Source organism: Dicentrarchus labrax, unplaced genomic scaffold (assembly GCF_905237075.1).
Source record: "Dicentrarchus labrax unplaced genomic scaffold, dlabrax2021, whole genome shotgun sequence".
NCBI classification, from domain to species: domain Eukaryota; kingdom Metazoa; phylum Chordata; class Actinopteri; family Moronidae; genus Dicentrarchus; species Dicentrarchus labrax.
This window is the reverse complement of record NW_026136718.1, coordinates 11,597,548-11,619,204: the sequence shown is the minus strand read 5'-3', so window position 1 is coordinate 11,619,204 and position 21,657 is coordinate 11,597,548.

The window sequence follows — 21,657 nt, the reverse complement described above, 5'->3', positions numbered from 1 at the left end:
ATGCTTTGAATCAACAGATTAAAAGCTTCTTATACAATGTCTGATGATGTCAGCCCTCTGAGGGGAAAGTGAATTCACTGCTTTTGTGCAGAGCATCAATCATCACTTGATCAGCTGTAAAAAGAAATTTGCTCATGAAAACAGATTTAATCAAAATAACTGAAACTCCTTTGAACTGATCTTGAGCTTTTTATCATGACGGGATGTTGTAAAGGTGTCCTTGGGTGTCATTATGTTTGTGAATCAGGCAATAGACCACTGAAATGGACCGTGACAATACAGGTTGCCAGGTGAAAAAAATATAAAATCTCATAATAACGATATATTTGTATTCCTTCACCACATAATATCAGCATGATTATTGATTACAATAGTAATTGTAATCAATTTTACTTCCTGATTATTAGCCATGTCTTGTTTTCAGTTAGCATTAAGATCAAAGTTTTGCGGTATGAAAATACGTCCAAATCTACTATTAAGGAACTGAGGAGGCGCTGTTTGTCAGAACGGATCTTTTACTTTTGACAAAACTTATTTTGTACCACAATTTGCAGTTGGATATGTGGATATTTGTGAATGAATATCCAAAGAGCTTTAAATTCTTAAGGACAACTGTGTAAGATTTACTGGCATCTAGTGTGCAGCTGCAAATTACAACCCTCTCGCCTCATCCTCCCATTCCAAGCATGTAGGAGAAACTATGTTGGCCACGAAACTTGCAAAAAACACTAAAGGACCTATCTCTGTAGATAAAATGGTTCATTATAAGGTAACAAAAACACAAAAAGTATTCTTGTTTTCAGGTGGTTATGAAAATATGAATATTACATTTTCATTCAATTTCTTATATTCTATTTCTGCCATTTCCTCCTAAATGTTACAGACTGGACCTTTAAGCAGATGCATTATTTTAGTGCATCTGGGAAAGTTTTATGAGTGTCACATTTTGCCCTTTTGGCATTTTAAAGGTTCTCGAAAGATATTTGGTAATTTGAGGTCAAGCCTTGTTATCTTAAATGACTATTCTGCTAAATTCTGCAGATTTACATTTTGGCTGACTGCTGAAAACTGAAAAAAAAAAAATACAAATAAAAAAAACTGCAGATTCCTTTTGGGTTGTCTGGTTATTTGAATTGTTGTTGAATTTGCATATCAGGTAATTTCAGCTGTGTATTTACGTCACTTAGTTATGAAAGACTGTGGGTAAAGAAGAAAGGGAGATGACGAAAGAGAAGAGAATGATAGAGGGCAGGGTTTTGATAGAGACCTGATACAAGGAAAAGGGAGTGTCTGTGTGTGTGTGTGTGTGTGTGTGTGTGTGTGTGTGTGTCTTCTTTTAATTATTATTTTATTATTATTTTTGTCCAGGGAGAAGACCACAGAATTTGACCTTCAGATTTCATCCAACCATTTTTTCTGTTATTTCACTCTAATTTAGGCCTTGGAGCTTTACATCTTCTTCCTATAATCTTCAACACTTGATGAATACAGGAGAGGCATATACAAGATGGAAGGAAGGAACAAGAGAAGGAGAGATGGATGGAGAAAGACAAAAAAGGATAAAACAAAGAAGGGAGTTAGATGCCTGGAATCCTTGTTTTTAAACTGCTCAAATGACAATATCTGAACAAATTACAGATGGGAGGCACACATCACTTTGACTTTGTTTTGGTCTCAATTTCTTGGTCATTAGATGCACTGAATCAAACACAAACACCCAAAGCAGGCGAATATCGTTACTTCAAAAAGAGAACTGATGAGGGAGCAAGAATAGAGAAAGAAACATTTGCCGGTTAGGCTTAGATCCCTGCTTGGATCCCTTCCGCACCCTTTTCACATTACTAACCCATGTAATCTGAAACCATATGTTAAGAGGACCATGACAGGCATGTTAGAGCGGAAGCAGCACCCACTCGATATGATCTGTGTGATGCCTAGTGTCAAATGCAGAGATGTATTTAAGTATAATATAGTGGGAGGGGAAGCAATGGTGAGAGACGAGAGGGAGAAGGATGGGGCACGAAATGCCTTCGTTGCAGGGTGTAATGCACCACAGACAAATAGTGCCGCTTTATCGCCTGGAGGAGTAGAAAGAGCTTTTAAATTCATGCTCACTCTCCAGGAGGCAACAGCAGTGGCGGCCAGTAACTGATGTGCCACAGAGACACAGGACATTGTTGTGTGACTGTGTGCTGCACTGCAAAATAAATCCACTTTAATAAGAAATCTAAGGGTGGCTCCTAAAATTTTATTTCTCTAAGAAATGAAAAAAAAAAACAACTCAAGGTAATGGCGGCCTGCTGAGAAGGCGCAGTTTGGGGAAAATGTAAGAAAAAGTAGTGATGTCTCTTGCAAATGAAAACTCTAGAAGAGGCTCATTCACAGTTGAAACATAGGTTTTTAATGCCTAAATCTACAGAATAGAGTAAGAGTTGTGGGATTCATGTATCTGCCTGGAAATCTGGAGGTGACTAAATACAGACACAAGACAACCTACACAAAGAGGTGCTCAAGTCAGATAACAGGTTTTACTTATTCTATGATCCTTACCACCACATCTACTAGATGGATTGGCATTCATTGTCCCTTGAGGATTTAGAATAATGTTGATAAGCTCGTCTTTTCCACTTGTACTAGCATGAGTGTAAACTTTTTGGCTTTCTGTGATGCTACTGGATGGATTGCCATGAAATTTTGTTCAGACATTTGCACTCCACTAATACTTACAGGTTTACAATTAAATACCTGCAAAACTAATAACATTCCAATCAGCCTGTTAGCTGATGAATGCACAGGAATGTGAATTTGTACCATTTAAGCTTTGTTATAACTCAAGGCTTTAAATTAAGTCATCATTCTCTTTAGCACCATGGACAGCAGCTCTCAACAGAATCCTCGCACTACAAATTGGTATTTTAAAAAATGTATGTAGAACTCAAAGACACTCTTACACTCACAGATTGATTGTTATGGGAATGAGGAGACCTGTTATTTTTTTTATAAATGTACTGAAACTGAAACTTTCGAATACACATACACATATTTACTATGAAATGTACTTATAGAATGGAAAAGTATACTGGCTCAAATTAGGCATGCAACTAGCCAACTACTACTAGGTTGTAGTGTTTAAAATAAGAAATTATTGAAGACCCTTCAGTTCACCCATCGTCAGGCACATGAAGTGTCTATGGTCACAATGTGAGTACAACAGAAGTAGCTAATATTGTTCAGACCCTTCTCTCGTTTTAATTTTTAACTTCACTTTTCTCATCTCTTATGTTCCCCTCCCTCTGTAGCTCTCAACCTCCTGCTCAGTCACGGTTGACATGTCTATCAACACGACAGCGCTGTGACAGGCAGCTCCCTGAGGTGTACCCCCACCCACCCCCCACCCCATACCCCTCCTCTACACACACACACATCCTCACACATACCAACTCACGCTTCCCTATCCAATCCCTCCCTTCCTTCATCTCTCTGCCTCTCTACTCATTGATGGCTGATTCAAAAACACAAAGACAGATGTGGAGTGATGGACAGAGGGATGTCAGGGGAAGCAGGCTATGTAAGTAGTACAGAAATCCACACACTGGAGTAAAATAGGCTCAGTAAGTTAGTTCAGAGCTGCAAAAAGTTCAAAAGTAAAAAATAGGGGCAAAGTGCAATAAAGTAAAGTTTAAGAGTTGGATTTCTATCCACAAACATCAGTTTAAGGACATGTGCCATAATTGCCAGTAGTTGAAAAAAGTTCACTTTTAAAATTGTCATTCATGCTGACACTGGTTTATCCAAGTTGCCATGCATCACAAGATATGAGCAGGGTTTCAAATACAGAGCACTTATGGGGAGCTATATGTATATTTAGGTTTCTGAAATATATAGTAGGTTAATAGCAAAGCACTTATCAGCGTGCCACACTATGCCATGCAAATAACAGTGAATAATTCTTCCCTTTCTTTATTGTCCAAGGCTAAACATTCTCTGTATTGAAATGTATTGAGAGTATATTTTGCACATAGGCAGGCACATGCATGTACATGTGTACAGTATCCTCCCATCCCCCACCTTTGAAAAATGGAGCTCCCTGAAAGCCACGGTGTAATTCGACCACTGGTTATGAGATCTGTTTCTGGTGAAAGATTTACGCAGCGTAATTCCTGGTGTGAGGATTCAAATACAAACCAAATGTCAGTTACATGCCTCAAGATCTGATTTTATTTCACACTAATTTGGTCCTGACATAGTGAAAAGACGTCAAGCTACAATTGTATTGATTACTGTAATTAATGTGAAAACAAAAACAATGTGAAAACACCCATTTTCTGCTGCAGTGTGAACATATCCCTATAAACACTACTGGTGGGAAGATTCTGCAGGGGTATATTTAGACTGCAGAGGGGGGACGGAGGATTACAGGCATGTGGGATTGTCCCTGATTGTTATAAGACAGAAAATCATTAAGAGGCCGTCTGTAAGTGCAAAGAGAAGCAGACAGTGACAACAGTGAGCAGACAGACAACGGTGACAGACAGACAGACTGAGAGATCCACAGAGGGAGAGACAAGTTTGGGCCCTGGAGAGGGACAGAGACTCTGGACTGAGGCCCCGGCTCACACCGCCGGCCTCTCCTCAAGCTTTTATGTTTTGCTTGCAAACACTGCTGACCTTACAACACACAGTGGACATCTAGTGTACCTCTGGGCCCAGTGAAGACATGTTTTGACTGCTCCTGTCACAAATGACTAAAAAAAACACAGTGTCAGATATGAGTATTAAAGTCCAAGCAATATCCTTGGAAGCAGTGCTATAGCTCAGTGATTTAAGCATGGTGATAACACTGTCAGGGTTAGAAGTTCAATTCCCACTTGGTCTGGCTTTGCTGAAAATGTATGCACTCACAGTGCTGTAAAGCTTGTGGATAAAAGCACCCTTCAAACGACATATGTTAACTTGGAGTTAGAATGTTAAGCTTATGCATTTGGTTTAGTGTTAACTTCAAGGTCTCTTACCTCTTTAAATTTGGCTAGTTCTGAAACAAAACTGTAACTGCTGTAATATTATGGAGCACAAAACACCCTCCTAAAAAGTCTCTGCAGCACCTTAAGTTGCTTACAGAGAAGCTACTCATATTCTAGTATTAGCTTCATGCAGACTTATTGACAGATCTCAAGATAGCTTGAGGCACCCACAGTGGAAGATTAGCCCCTTGCTTTTGGTATTTCCTCAGTGCAACTTGCCAATATAAAGTTTTGGAAAAATCATTACTTAAAGTTTATCATTGAATTCTTGCTGTGCAAAGCTTATATCATTGTGTTAACCTCACATTTGTTCAGTCCACCTGTTTTTTTACACAGGTGTCGCAAACTGTAGGTTCTGTCTCAGTACTCTTGCTGGAAGAAGTGCAATATATATATATTGTAGTCTTGTCTATACCTTTTCAGGAGGAAGTGAGATTTTTAATGTCATGGAGTTTGGGTCTGAACATTGATATTCCTAAAGGTTTTGGTAAAAGTAATACCGGTATTTACCTCCTGAATATCTTTGTGGATGAAAGTTTAAGAAAAAAAATACTGTATATTCCCAGAAGATGAACTGACTTTCATGATGCCCTGACTTTTTCTCTTTTCCTCCTACCATGAAGTTGACATTTGTGGTTTTGAGTGAAATGTCTCAACTATTGAAATGACTGCTATCAAATTTGGTGCAAACATTTATGTCCTTCTTCCTCTGGAATTGTAATAACTATGCTGATCCCCTGACCTTTCATATAGCACCATTATCATGTATCAAATTTAAATTTGTCCAAAACTTTAGTTTAAGATCAAATACCTGTAAATAATCATCTATCCCTGGTGTACTTTGTGTTTTGGGCTTATTAGCAAATGTTTGAGACAATAGTATGACTAACAGTAGACTCTTCTTGTCTTGTTTCTATTTATTACTAGCGACTATAATATAACTTTTTCAAAAGTTTTTCAAAATTTGAGTGATGTGTGTACTCTCACTGCCACCTATATTAGGTGCACCTTCAAGGGTTGTTTCTTCAAAAACCCTCACTGTCCGGACTGCCAACCTCCCTCCACACTCACAACTTTCTCTTTAAAACAATATGGCAGCCATAATCAAAGTCTGAGGTTGGCCTCACTTACACATGATTCATTAATTGGACAAGCATGCCAGATGTGATCAGGTCAGTTGTGATCGCTGTGTAACATGTAAATGAGGCTCTGGATTGGCCGAGCACCTAGCCTGTCAAAAAGTTGGCAGGTGCTGGTGCACTTTGGAGGGATGCTCAACCTGTTCACGGTAAACATTGTTGACATCACCCACTGCCACATTTCCTTTATAAATATTACATGAACCATGGCTGGACGGCTGATATTTGTAAGATATATTGTCCCTCATTGCTGAGGGGCATTCTCCGGATGCCAAATATATTTCATTTGAACAGATGGAAATTGCAAAGGAGAGATGGAGCGGGTGTAGAAGGGGAAATGAAGAGAAAGGGGCAGGAAGAGAAAGATGATTGAGGGAGGTGGACGTGTGTGTGTGTGTGTGTGTGTGTGTGTGTGTGTGTGTGTGTGTGTGTGTGTGTGTGTGTGTGTGTGTGTGTGTGCAAAACAGATCAGAAATATCTGTACTCTAATGAGTACACCATGGTGAACCCAGAAGCCTTATCCTCTCTGCTAGTGGAGTTGAGGTGGCTGACAGGCTGGCTATGGCAGCTTCAAAAGGACACCTGGAAAAATGTAGTTTAATTTCTTCCTTTTACCCTCCTTTTATTATTATTATTATTATTTTTTTTTTTTAAGCCTTTATTTGGAAAGTGACAGCTGAGGGTAGACAGGAAACAAGGGGGAGAGGGAGAATCAAACGTGGACCACAGCGGTAAGGACTCAGCCTTAGTAGATGGGGCACATGTTCTACCAGGTGAGCTACTGGTGTGCCCCCTTACGTTCTCCAATCTGTTTCAAGCTTGGACTATTTCCTCTAGCCTTCTGTAAGGTGTAGCTACTTTATGTTAATGATAACAAGAAAATAAAATTTTGATTAACAAAATCCAGCACAACAGTACAACATTTTGTCTGTGAAAGATGTCAGTATATAGCAACAATTACATTTAATTGGAGCATTTAATATCTAAAGTGTTGCAAGCTGTCAGCATAATCTCCATTAGTTTGTCCTTTTACACTGTATTATAAATAAATGCTGCAGTTTTTCTTCTTACCAAAATTCCAGCAATGCGCCTTTTTAGTAGACACAGTCCGACCAGAATGATACTGTTAAAAGTACATCTCTGTGGCTGTGGTCCAATGGGAGGTCGGTCTGAGCAGGCCAGGTCAGACAGGTAGCACTATTTATCTGTTCCCTACTATACACTCTGGTCAGAAAATGCTAAGAATTACCTCTTTCTCCTCTTGGCTCCAGGATTGTACAACAAAGAGATGAGGTAGTTTTATTCTTTTGGCCAAGTTCCAAAAGATGACATAAGATTTCCGGTCCTCCAATAATGAGGGACAGGAGGGGACAGGGTAAAGAGAGGAGCTGAGTCACAGAGTTTGTATTGGAGGATTGCAGGTGGAATGGCTTAAGAGGCAGGCCTTTTAGTCATTAGCAAAGATAATCCACTTGGAGTTAACAGCGCTCACAGCAATGGCATCTCCTTCAAACACTGTGATTAGAAAGAATGGTCTGTCTAGTCTAGGCTTAGAGGGATCAAATATATATGATGTCAAAAAGAACTTAGATAAAAAAAAAAACATCTTGTTTGGTGTGGCACAAAGGTATACTTCTTGTTCTGCAAATGTTAAGGAGTTGTGCATTTTAATTCTGATTCTAACTGAATAACACTTAGCTTTGCTTAACCCACTGTACGATAGAGCTTTAAGTAGAATATTTACAAATAATGTTGATTTTTATCAATTATCAAATAATTTATTTTCAGCCGTGCCATTCCATTGTTGAAAATTTAAAACTTACACCTTTACACATGTGTGCTGTCTAGCACAACTACCATATTGTACCTGGAGCACCACAGGGATTGATGCCTTGCTCAAGTGTGTGCCCTTCTATTTTTTTCCTATTTTTATTTTTCCCCACATGTAGATTTCTAATTCTGTGTGACAGATTTAAAACATACCAGTTTTATTTGCTTGTGTAAAAGAACACTATCCTGACATCCTAATAGTATGGGTAACATACTAACTGGACATTGGAGTCAATCAGAAGTTAATCCAAATGGCCGCATGCAGCAAGAAAACACTTCACAGACAGGAAATTAAATGAACCTGAATGAACATGTTTTATCCACCTTCTGACCCCTGTTCAAAAATGATGGTGAATCGTATTGTTTCTGTAAAAGCATATAGCATGTCAGAGGCTTTCAGCAGTCATCCTCCCAGGGTTACCCAAAGTGACAGCCTACATAATAGGATATCGCCATTCTGGGTCTCATCCAAACGAACTCCGCCTTCTGCTTCGACTTCCCGCCTCTGCATCTTCCTCCATCTATAAACACATAATGCTTCAAACTAAACAGGAGGAAAAAACAATATCCCTTTATGAAAAACCCCTCTGCCCGTGTGCCAGTGTGCCAGTGCAATCATACTGCAGGGTTTGTGACAAAGGCTTTTACAAATTATATTAACAAACCTGCTTAGTAATATAAAAAGACCAAGAGACATGGGGCAATATCCCGAAGGAACCCTGTATAATTCAATCTGCATTAGAGGCTAGTGTGTAATTCATAAGCAGAACCAGCTCAGGTGTAGTCAAAGGCGAGGTGTCATTAGAATTTTAGAAGAGGATGAATCTCACAGGAGCCAATTTAAAAACACATGCAGGTGATAGAATAGCATTGTGTGTTATTCATCTATCCCACTTCTGTACAATGCAGGAATATAATCCAACAGATTGATTGAAGAAATTCCCAACTACAATTTATTGATGCCAGAGAAAAAGGATGGGTCAAGATAGTTTGGGGTGTTGTTGGAGGAATAATGACACAGGTGGATGTCAGTGTAAATCACTTGGCAACAGGACCTGGCTGCCAATTTACCTACCCTCTTGATTTTTACAGACAAAGGAGATTTACACCAGTGGTCCCACCAGCTGAGGCAGGCTTATTTCATGCTTGCTGCAATTAATTTACATTTACAGAAGAGCAATGATGAGATTCTGAGGAACAATGATATGGTTTGTTGTCATTACAGCTGTAATAGGGAAAAGGCCTTAATTGCTGTGTGGGTGTTTAGTAATCTGATCAATAGAAAACTTGAACAGCTAAGACCATTGAGATCATTACTTGGGCTTAGAGCAGCAATGCAAAACATCAACTGAAAATCAAGTTTTTGCTAACTTCCAGTGGTTTAAGTTCTCCTCTCGCTCCAGTGATGTAAGAGTGTATTGGAGGGTGTGTCAGTACACCATGACATCATTTGGGTGTGGTCAGAAGTGTGCTCTACTTCACCTGTAACTACATCCAATTTTGATCCTGGGTGGGTTACTCATTGGGTAATTCCAGTTTATCACAGCTTGTGCCTCATTTTCACAAATTTGGTCACTGTTTCTTTATTTTATGATAATAGTACAACATCTATAATTACAATCGACAAGGCAAGAAATGCAGAGGTCAGACAATCAGACAGGTTGTAAACAGTTTAGCCAGATTATTTAAACCCCTTTATAGGGAGAATCAAGTTGAAGGTAAGCAAACCTGAAATATTGTAGTTTATCCCTCATTGCACAGGAAAATGTTAACTGCAACATATGTTTGTCCTAATGGCTTTTTATGTCTTATGCACAGCACTTTGAATTTTTGAAAAGCGCTAAACTAGCCTTGACCAGTCAGTGGCATCTAGCGGTGAAGTTGCAGACCATTTGAATATAGCTCAGCCTTCCAAGAGTGTAGGAGAAACTACGGTGGCCGCAGAACTCACAAAAAATATCTAGAGCCAGTGTTTGGTCCGATTGGGACTCGTGTAGAAACTGTACTGTAGGTTTAACATGGCTGACTCTGTGGAAGAGGACCCAGTACCTCTGCGGATAAAATCGGGTTCATTCTTAGGTAACGACACAACAATTATTATTTTTCGGTGATTATACAAATGGAAACATGAATATTATATTCCATTTGTCAATAGATCCTCCTGAATTTTACTCACTGGAACTTTATGGCCGTAACTATATATGGTATCACCCACAATTTCGAGAATAGATGAGCCCTGGAACAAAATAACTGACTTTTGCTTTTAATTCAGTTCTAATTTAAGTTGCTCTAATGTAGATAAAAGCTCTCTTGAACTTCCAATGTGGTTTGAAGCTCAAATCAGTAGTGCTAAACACAAGGCACTGTACCAACCTTCTTGTTTATCTCAGAAACATCACGTACAACTCGCCGTAAGTCATTTCTCTCCCTACGACAGCTCCCTGCCAGTTTTTACTGTGAAAGCCTTCAAACAGAGCAATGCAAGTTGGCAGCATCTTGGCAGCCAGATACAGTGCTATGCGGTGAAACATGCAAGCATACACTAACCAGCACACAGATGGTGGTAGGTGCCTTTACCCAAGAATGTCCCCCACCTGCATTAAATCAGATGACAGACTTTCACTCCAGACACTCTGGACCTTAAGTTGTGAAATACAGACCAATTCTACTGCATAATTTATCTCTAAAAACATGTCATTGACTCTCTCCATTCGTGACTACGGCCCCTGTGGTCGACGTCCTGCGTGCAGAATGGGGAAGTAACCACTGTTTTGTTTGAATCAGAAACATGAATATTTGAGTAGATACTTTATTTACTTGCATAAGCTGGGTGACTTGAGGAGGCAAATTATCAGTTTTGTCTTCCATTTTGCGTGACTGTCAGAGCAATGACATTACAACACAACATTAGCAATCAGAGCGGAAATTGTTGTGGGCTTTGATTCTCATAATATCAATTATCCCGTATTTGTGAGTTTAATCTCCTATCATGCTTTGCAGCCATGTGAAAACACTATCTGTTATTGGGAAGATATGACTTGTTTTGTTGACAGAGTGAAAACTTAAGAGCCATTACCAAGAGGCCATTTACTTGACATAGCCTGGTAATCATTTGATGATTTGAATATAGGAAGGGCTTCAGTGATAATGGCCAAATATAAATCCTTCATTACATGCAATCTATCAGCAATGTGCTCTCCCTTCAGTGTTGGCTCTCTTTAATAACAGATATCCTTCTCTTTTCATCTGAGGCGGTCTGGCTCTGTAGCCTCTCCGTGACACCAGTACAACGTTAATACCTTCCTTGTATTGCAGAGGAAAACTGCATCTATGCTGAAATGTGTACACACCGTGCATCTACACACACGCAATTCCCTTTGCCTGCCTTGCAAAAAAAGCATTTCCGACTGCTTAATAAACACACATAGAGGCACAGATATTCATAGCATTTGGGGAGCTGCCGACACTCGGGTGTTCAGAGCAGATAAGCCCTGTACCGTCTGTGGCTCGTTTTTCTAACCCCCCCTTTCTTCTCTTCTGTCTCTTCTCTAGGGTACTGTCTGGAGGCAGGCCTCAGCTACAAGGCCCGACGGAGTCACAAATAGGAGCGATGAATACCTAAATATCTGGAGAGAATAGCAGACAAAAGCGGACAACGTGAATCCTGGATTGCCAGAGAAGGGGATGAAGGAGCCTGGGGAGATTCCTATCACTCTGGAACATGTAGAAAAAGAGTGAGGGAGGGAAAGTGAGGTTGTCGACATGTTACAGTGTAAGCCCAGGTTGAGGGATAAGCTGTTTGTACAGACACCAGACAGGGCTTTCATTACTCGCTGTTTAGTCATGCTGTATTTACAGGGTCAGTGCCATGTAACTCCTGATGCACAGGAACACCATGCCGAGGAAGTAACACAACAGCAGCAGCAACAGGCACTAGGCTGGCGGCCACTGTGACCACAATCTCATATCCCAGGGAGTTAGCTTGGTGAGGTGTGATCATACAGTCTTGGCGCATGATGTTCAAAAGCAGCTCTGTGAAAAGCCTCAGTAATTACAGTGGAGGCCATGTGAGTGGGAAGCCAGTGTGTCTGCAGCAAAAAAGAAGACTACTTTAGCGCATCTCTTAGTGATGATGAAAGGGAAGAACAGGATTTTTCGAGCATTTGAGGTACCTCAATGTGCAGAAGACATTAGTCCAGTGGTTTTTCTGAGGATCCATATTTTAACTTGTGATTTTTCATGCAAACAAACTTTGCTGGTGCACAGAATTGCCCAACAACCCAATATTTGTCTTTTAATCATCCCTGAAAGCAAATGAAACCTTCACAAAGCTAGAAGTTCTAAGTGTTGATTCAGTGGGCCTGGCAGCAATAGAAAAGCCTTCAGATTAAAATAAATTAAATTTGATTTAAATTTTAATACTACAAATATTACTCAATTGAGCTTTACAAAGAGATCATTTAATTGGTCATGATAGAATCCAGACTCCAACTAATAATATATTGCTATTGTTCCTACCCCATTTTTAACTGTATCTGGCAAATGCAATGTCTAACTAGTTTTGGCTTTCACAGAAAATGTGTACATATATAACCTCCTTTGACACCCCATTCTGTTTCTAACTGGAAATGTTACACAGTGATGGTATCACATACAAATTGAAGTTAACATTCCTCACACTTATTCTCTTACAAACTCCACATGGGGTTATTTGGACAGGATTCTAATTTCTTGCAAGCAGCAGTGCACATTGTTTCAAAGGAGACACAGTTTTCATTCAAATCCTAATCAGTGAAACATTTTGCAGCCATGGGATTTACGTTTGATAGTGTAGATGTATTTTTTACAAACCGTATTCCTCCTGACAGTAGTCTTGAACCTCTTCCAAAGTGAAATAACTGGTAGCTTGTAAAACTAGGCTTTCAAAGTGACCTCTTCAGCAATGCAGCTATCCAGTGGGACAAGACTGGAGTATAGATACAACTGCATGGAGACGAGAGGAACTGTTCCTTTTTTTTTCAAATGAAATTTAGATAATCTTCCTGAGCAATGTCTTTAATAATATACCAGTTGATGGATAAATTGACTTTTCCAGGAAATGCCCAAAAAAGTCCCTGCGGTAGACATGTATCCTGTCAGTGTGAAAAATGCAGAACCACTAATTACTCTCTAATAAGATACTAGATAAAAACATCAACTAAACCTAAAATATAAATGTAACACCCCTAATTGTGACTCCATTCAGCTTCAATGACTGCTCTGTTTATTGACTGGAAGATGAGGTTTGTGTCAGCTGTCTGCAGTACAGATTGGAGTTTCAATTGCATACACATTTCTAAGAGGCAGCGAAACTCTTGAAGCAGAAAAACTAAATCAGAATAAATAATGTTTAATTGAAGCCCAGTGTAAGCATGCATTTTGTCACGAAATGTGTTAAATGGTAACAAAGGTGTTTTTTTTGTTAGAACAGAATTTTTGATTTGTTTTTGAACATATCCTGCTTAAATTGTGTTTGGACTTGTGCTGCCATTAAGCATCCACTTAAAAACTGGGGGTAGCTTTCTACATTTTAAAATAAAAATAAAAAAGAATGTGACATGATGTTGAAAATTAGCAATGAGAAGGTAAATTGTCACTGTACACTTGTACACTGTACATTTTTACACATGACCTGTAATTTATAGCCAATAGTAGAGCTATGCAGTAAGAAGCATCCATTTTTTACTTTGATTTTTTGTTTATTAATAAGCTAGTTAGACTTGCTATTGGAGCAGTACATTTTTCTAAGCATGGGTAAAATATAATTTTCCTCCTGGGTTTTAGATGAGATGAGTGTTCTTAAAGGTCCAGTGTCCCTCCCTTTCAAAGGCTGAAAAATTAAAATGCCCAGTGCCAGTGCTTGGCTTGTCCCTTCTGGGCTACTGTAAAAACATCGCAGTTTCTATGATTCCTAAGTTCAGGTGATTATACAGTGAGGAAAACATAGTTGTGCATATAATTTATATTAAGTTTAAATATTACTGTTACAAAAAAACAAGAACAAACAAAAAAAACACAAGAGACCGTTACTGCAAATGACTCGTGTATTTCAACCAGGACTAAATTGGCATTCATTAAATATTTACACTGTAATTAACTAGGTACTTCAACGCCGCATATACTTTACTTTTACAGCAGCAGTTGTAGCTTTAGGTGGACATGTGACATCAAGTAGCTTGTAGGCATCACTAACCTGATGAAGTAGCATGTCTGTCTCTCCCTCCCTACCTCAAACACACACATATGCACTCAAAAACCACAAAATGCAGCCCTAGTTATTCTATTCTTTAACAGGTTGTTGCATTGAATCAATTTAGCACATTCTAATGTGAAGCTGGTTCCATTTCTAATGTGCATTCATTCTCCATCAGCATCACCCACACTTCAGTGAACAAAACCTACATGTCATTTGCTGGGGTGCTCAGGCCTGTATGGCTGTGTACCTTGGCTTACCAGCCACTGTCGCCTAGCAACGACAACCATGTGCATTTGTTGTTTTTGTGTGTGCATGTGTTGAGGTTAAATTTACATGTACTTCTTGATTTACTTTGTATAGGAACACACTAGAATTTTAACTTAAAAAGCAAAAAATGGACAACTTGTATAAATACAGATACATTGAAAAATAACATGATTTTATATCAAGCATCCCATGGCTTAAAGTGAGGAGAGGAAGGATTCATCATGATCATAACATCATTGCTGTCCCCAGGGTCCAAACTGGACCTTGGGTGGCATTAAAATAGGGGATGAGTAGTGTGCACTCTCCTTACTCATTCTACCTTCCCTCAAGCACATATATATCCCTTGATCAAAGCAGAGCAGTTCCACCTGCTATTAAAACGTCTCCTACCATGCAAAGAAATACCATGATGTAAGATGTTAGAAAAGAAATCAGATCTGAATAATCTATCCCAAGAAAGCCTGTAATTATGCAGTTATAAGTATGAGATATTTATAAAGAGAAAGGGAAGGCAAGGTTTATGACAACCATGGTTTGAGTTACCAACCCCTCTCCCTAATTAATGTCAACTTGATGGAGCCACACACTGGCTGTGTTGTTAGAAGAGTAGTACTGTTTTGACCGAATCCTTTTTTTTTCTCCACTTAATACTATGCTGACTTTGTTTGTTTTGTTCGGTTATGTTTCATGTGCTGGTAAAGCTCGTATTTCCTAGTTTCTCAGCTTTAAGGATTCTGACAAGGATGTCATCATTATCCCACAGGACCAAAGCTGTCCGGTAAACCAGAATTACTCTGCAAGGTGCTGAGGTTTCAGTTTATTTATTTATTCTTTTAACTCACTTTTATTTTTAACTTTAGATTTCTCAATATCTTGAACCCCATAAGTAGCTTAGAATTTTTTGTACGTAACATTTTGTACAACAACGTCACACCGATTGCACAGTTTTTATCTGGTGGTTGTGCCACATAACTTAAGATACAGTGAATTACAGAAATATATGTGTGTGTGTGTGTGTGTGTGTGTGTGTGTGTGTTTTATGAATCATTTTATACATACCTACCTCTCTGACAGTCACCCTGATGTATTTGTTATCTCTGTGACCTTTTAACAAAGCTTAGCTCTTTAATATGTCACTGTAATACAGAACCCACAGTATGTGCAGCAGGGTAGAAAAGGTTCAGTAACAGTTCTCCAAAATTTGCAGTTGATTCAAGAGCCAGATAGTGTTGAAAATATTTCATCAGCACTGGTTAAAATTTACCAGAAAATATAGCAGCTTTCCAAAGTGTTCCTACCCTACATAGTTGGATAGAAAATGTAAAAGGAAATTCAAATGGCACAAACTGACAGACACAAATATAAATGAAGCCTAACATCTGCATGCCTCCATACAGTGATAAGATGAGCTTATTCATTAAAAATCTAAAATTCTCTGAATAAATCAGAGTTTATTATAGATATATACATATATACTGTACCAAAAAAGACCAAAGACTGCACTACAATTTACTTTTACTTGTCTCATATCTGTTACCCAAAAGCAAAGACAGGTACGGGGGAAACAATATTAAAAAAAAACAAAAAATTCATTCAGTCATTTCAAAGCATAAAATGGGATACAGTCAGCAGGAGTAGCAGTGGACAGCAGTGGGTGTAATGACTGTCCTGCTGAACATGCAGTATACAGTAATTTATCAGTTAAGTAACCTTGAAACAGCCATCATTGCAACACTGTTGGTGGTTTCACAATGCTGGTTCTTTGTAGGGAATGAGTAAATAAAGATGGCAACCATTTGTATTATGTCTGTGTACAACTGTGTGTTTTAATGGGGTGAGACATCTGATTTAAGTATGGGATTAACTGGATTTTTATCCTGCTAATGCAAGGATAAGGTGCTTACACCAGTGAGCTGTCAATGCATTTCATTTGTTTGGTGAGTGTGGTAATGTATTTCTCGTCAGTGACAGTTTGCAACTAGGAAGAGGGCATTTCATGTTTTGCTCAAGAACACTGACAGAATAGGGTCTTTGATGGACACATCCACTGGTGTTGAGATTAAACCTTCAATTTTCTACAACAACTAATAACCTGTGATAGATCATGTCTTGTCTATTGTCCAACTCAAGTGTACCATAGTGTGTGTTTTGAGATTGTTAATATCCATAGACATGTAACTGTCAGCAAGCCTCTCCATCAGTGTATTGAGGTCAACCCACCCCTCAGGGTAACTGTCTGGGTGGGTTCTGTTAAATATTCCGCCCTCAGGGAACATATAACACAAGTACTGCATTTTACCAATATTAGCTTTGTGCATTACCAAGTGTACTAATGTAGTCCATCATTATTTCATGGCACCATCACTATATATTTGCATCATCTGACGCATAAAATGAAGTCTGGGGATCCTCACTTAAGCCTTAAGTTATCTCTTAGAGAAAAAAAAAAGCCTTTTGTCAAATATTATTTTGCCCCCTTGTGACAGTTGACAGTCCAGAGTGACAGCTAACATGTGGAGAGAGAGAAAAGGGGACAAAACGTGACAAAGATGCCTGGCTGGAAATAAACTGGGAATAGCCACACAGCATACGTCCAATACTGCTGTACCACCACCATGATGCCCTAGATTGATTGATTTTATCCTGACTGAAAACCCCTTGTCACAGTTCCAAGAAACAAACTTTAAGTAATAATTCTAGATGTACTGTAGAAACATGGTGGTTCAGCATGGCGGCCACTGTGGAAGAGGAGCAACTCCCTCTGTAGATAAAACCACTCATTCTAAAGTAACAAAAATGCAATGAATATCCATTTATGCCTAAAGATCCTCCTAAATGTTACATGAAAATGGTGGAAACATACAAATGAGACCTCTGAGACATTCACATTTCACTGTATACAATACTTTCTTAAAAAGAGAAAGACTGAAAAAATTAGTTTAGTTTACTAGTTACTGCATGTTCAGCAGGACAGTCATTACAACCACTGCTGTCCACTGCTGCTCCTGCTGACTGTATCCCATTTTATGCTTTAAAAAAAAAATGGCACAGACATCCAAATTAGTTTTTTCATTTGGAATTGGGCGTGTTCTGGCAACCATCATATAAAAGCAGGGGTTTTATTTGGGGTAGGCTAATGAATGGTCTCCACTGTAATGCACTATGAACAGCACAGTGGGTGTTGTGCTACTAATGCAGGATAGAGGGATTTTTACAATGGCTACTGTTGTAAAACAAACAGGGAGCATGGGCAAAAAGTCCCCCTTCCTGTTTTTGATGGATTGAAAGACATTACACGGTGCTAAGCTCTGCATATATGCCTGTGGAGACATAAAAAAATCCAGGAGCCTGTTCAATATTTCAGCCAGCGTGCACAAGGAAAAAACCTGGCTGGAGAAGGCACCTGGGGGGACAGCCTCATACACACAATCCACATAGCTAGCACAGAGGCCCCAGCATCACACAACCCCAAACAATATAGCACCCCCTTTGTTGTTGACTGATTACTGTTGGGATTTGCCTTCTTATTCTGGTTCAGCTGGCAGTGCAGCTAATGGAGGGAATACATGCGGACGAGCTGGAAGACTCACTGACAGCCTCCTTGGACTTGACATCACTGCTTTGTCCCTTCGCCTTTACACTCGCCAGCAGTGATGGAGGTATCAGTCCAGCTTGTGCTTTACTTAGAACAGAGACTTTTGTTTCATCCAGGTCCAGTTAACACTGGTAATTTAGTCCAGCTCTGCAGCATTTGCATTGGGAGAGGGGCAACAGTGATATTACAATGCAGGAGTGGTGACAGAAGACATAGGCGTCCTTAGCCGGAAGGACCACAATGACGCCCAGGACTCAATAATGCATTGCAGTGTGGGGGGTAGACTTCATGTGTATGTGCATGTGTGAATGACAGAGTGCAGCACATCATTCAGAGACTGCTTATGTATAGGCACGTCCTGGCAGCACTGGGTTAAATTGTATGGAAAATATTGATGAAGTGTACCCAGAGGGGCCGTAGTCCTCATGTCCCAATCAATAATTTAACCATCTTTTATTATTCTCTTTTCTACCTCACTAGCTCTTGGTTTAGGAATGTAAGCTCCTTTAGACGTTTAATCGTTTAAGTCTCCATCACAAACAAAACAATAAATTAAAGAGTCGAGCAAACATAACATCTATTGCGATTTCGAGGAAGGATTTAATTCCAACTCAATAAACATGAAGATTGCTTTTGAATAGAAAGGAAATAAGAAAAAGATAAATAAGAAGGCTAAAGTATTGTTTATTGCGCATTCTTGGAAATGCTTTTTTAAATTTTTTTATTTCACACACTTTGGGTTTCTGGACATCTCTCAGCTGACAACAACATAACCATTATGTTTTTAATCTTCTGATGTGGAAAATGAGAGAAAAATAAAATTTCCATTACATGCTGAGACAAGAGACACAAGGCAGTGGTTAAACAAAACACAGAACCATACAGCTCAAATATATGAGGAACAAATTGTTATTTCAAAGGTTCAACTCAAGCAAATTCCCTTCTGCAAAGTCCTCCTGCTTTATTCTTTCAGCTGGTATTAACTCCTAATTGCTAGTTGATCCTACAATCACTAGATAATTGAAGCAAATTAACCCTTTCAGATCAAACTGATCTGAAGTCTTTCAAGACAACAAATGTTCACAAGCAATAAGAAAAAAAATGTGTATCACATTATACTTATGAATCAGGCCTTTGATATCCCTTTCTTTAACTATGTATGTCTAATCACATTGTGTTGACGTTGTATTGCATGTGTCAGGCTTTTTCATCAGATTTTTTGAAAAAAACTTTTAAATGTATCTACTAAATTTAGTGGTAGATTTATTCTTAACAAAACCCATTCTTTTTAAGATGTTGAAGCTACACTAGTTAATATTTTTTATGTTACTACTGGATTATGTGACTGTGTAATGTAAAAGGTTTCCACAGAGAATATCTCCCAACCCAAGCAGTTTTCCCCCCAGCAGAGCATTTTAACATCTTTAAGCTCATTATTTTGATTTCCTCAGCAGTTGTTGAGGACCAAAACAGAACTGTTTGAAGAGTGAATATTGGATTTTTGTCAGGTGTCCAGAAACACAACTCATGAAAGCTAATCTTGATGATGATGATGTAAAAAGAAAATTGTTTGCTATTTTATCCTTATATGGTGATGATTGTTTTCAGCTTGTTTCTTTCTTTTCTTTTTTTATAAGCATGTCTCTAATACCTTGAACCTTAAGTTATCATATGCACATCATTAACCAGCTACAACAAAATAATCATATCAGGAAATATAATAAAACATTATAACTCATCACGCCAAATGACCCAAAGGCACTTTATAAGCATATTAATTATTTTGTTGTGATATCATTAAATATTACTCTCAATTGGACTTCCTCCCCAGCAATTATGAATAGTAATGTGAGAGCACAACAGCCCAAAATGCAAGTCTGTGCTGTGAACTGGCTGGTACGTTGACTGATCCTGACCTCTAATAAGTCTACCTATGAAAATGAAATATTACTTTAAGCTGATGTCTTCCACACCTTACTGTGAAGATGAGATCATCACTATATAGCAAGTCATTATAGCACTGCTATCTTCAAGACTGTCAGTTGTGTCTTTAAATTGCAGCCGTTAATGACAGCCCATCACAACGTTCGCCTCTTTATGTCACTGAGTGCAGATTTCAAAAACCTCTTAATGACCAGAATAATAGGAGATTTTAGATCTGAATGACATCTAGTATCTCGGCAGCTTATTCTAAGCTTTTTTCTCCATAGCCTCAGATACACTCAAGCACACACATGTCAAAACTATCTCAGATCAATTATCAGAGGTTAAGTCAGACCTAAATGAAGCCTCGAGATTTCTTCAACACATCCACACAATTATGACAAAATGACAGATGAAGGAAAGAGAGAGGTAAAGGAGAAGATGATTTGAGATGGAGGCAGAGGTGAAGGGATGGTGGTGGGGGTTACTGCATGCATCCTTTTCATTAACCCTATGTAGATCCAGATGGACTAAACAGAGCTTTAAATCTGAACCAATCTATTGCATCCTTGCCGTCTCCTCCACATGGTATTTTCTGATAACACAGCAGTGCGTGGCGTCAATAAGGAGATTCATAGTCAATGTACATCAAATAACATCACACCACTTATTTTAATGGCTATCTCTTTGGTTCTAGGAAAGACACTGACGTCAGCCTGTTCAATGAGGATGTTGAAGCAGTGTGTGTATAAAGGGTAGGAGATCACTGCAGGCAAAGAGGGACCCCTGCTACAACATGGCAGCCCATCACGACTGTTCAGGGATGCCTCTCACATTCTAGCCTCCAGCTTTTGGATGCAGCATGCCAAGCTTGATGACCTTGAGGCGGGTGAGGGACCAGGGTGCCAGGTGACGAGGCTGGTTTGCCAGGTTTTAAACATGCCCCCATCACAGTAGTGCCTGGCAGACGGGTGGAAGCACTCAACCCTCACCAGTACCGCCTGCACACACACTCTTGTAGTCATTACCTGAATTTAAACCAAACTGGAGGCTGCGTAATGGTCTCAGCCCCCTACAAAAACGCCAACTAATTAGTCCCCTTACGATTTCCGAGCATGCTGAGCATGTGCCAGTACACTGTCATCATCATAAATAAATGAAAAGATGAACAGATAAAAGAGTTATTATGCCGCACCGACAGGAAGCCGTGCACTGTTGCTGACATGTTGACAGACCCAGAAAGGATATGGAAATGCCCCAGCAGTTGAACGTAATAAGGCCTTTTGGAAGGTCATTCTTAAAGGAAGGATTATTTAACTATCACAAAAATTATACATGTATTTATTTTACGTGGGTTTTTAAATCACTTGGGGGCAGACTTCATATTTGTCAGTAGATACATAATTTTATTTATTTTTTAAATCAAATATCCTCACATATCATTAATTATGAAATGTCAGTCCAAACAATCCAGTAAAACCAAATAAATCTGACATTAAATGAAAGCAGAAAAAAAGTTAAACCATCCAAGATGGCTGGAAGGCACTGGTAAATATCATTACAGGGAAAATAATGAAAATGCAAACACACCAAATGCAAAGCAATCTTATTTTAATAACATACATAGCAGAATAAAATCTGCCATGC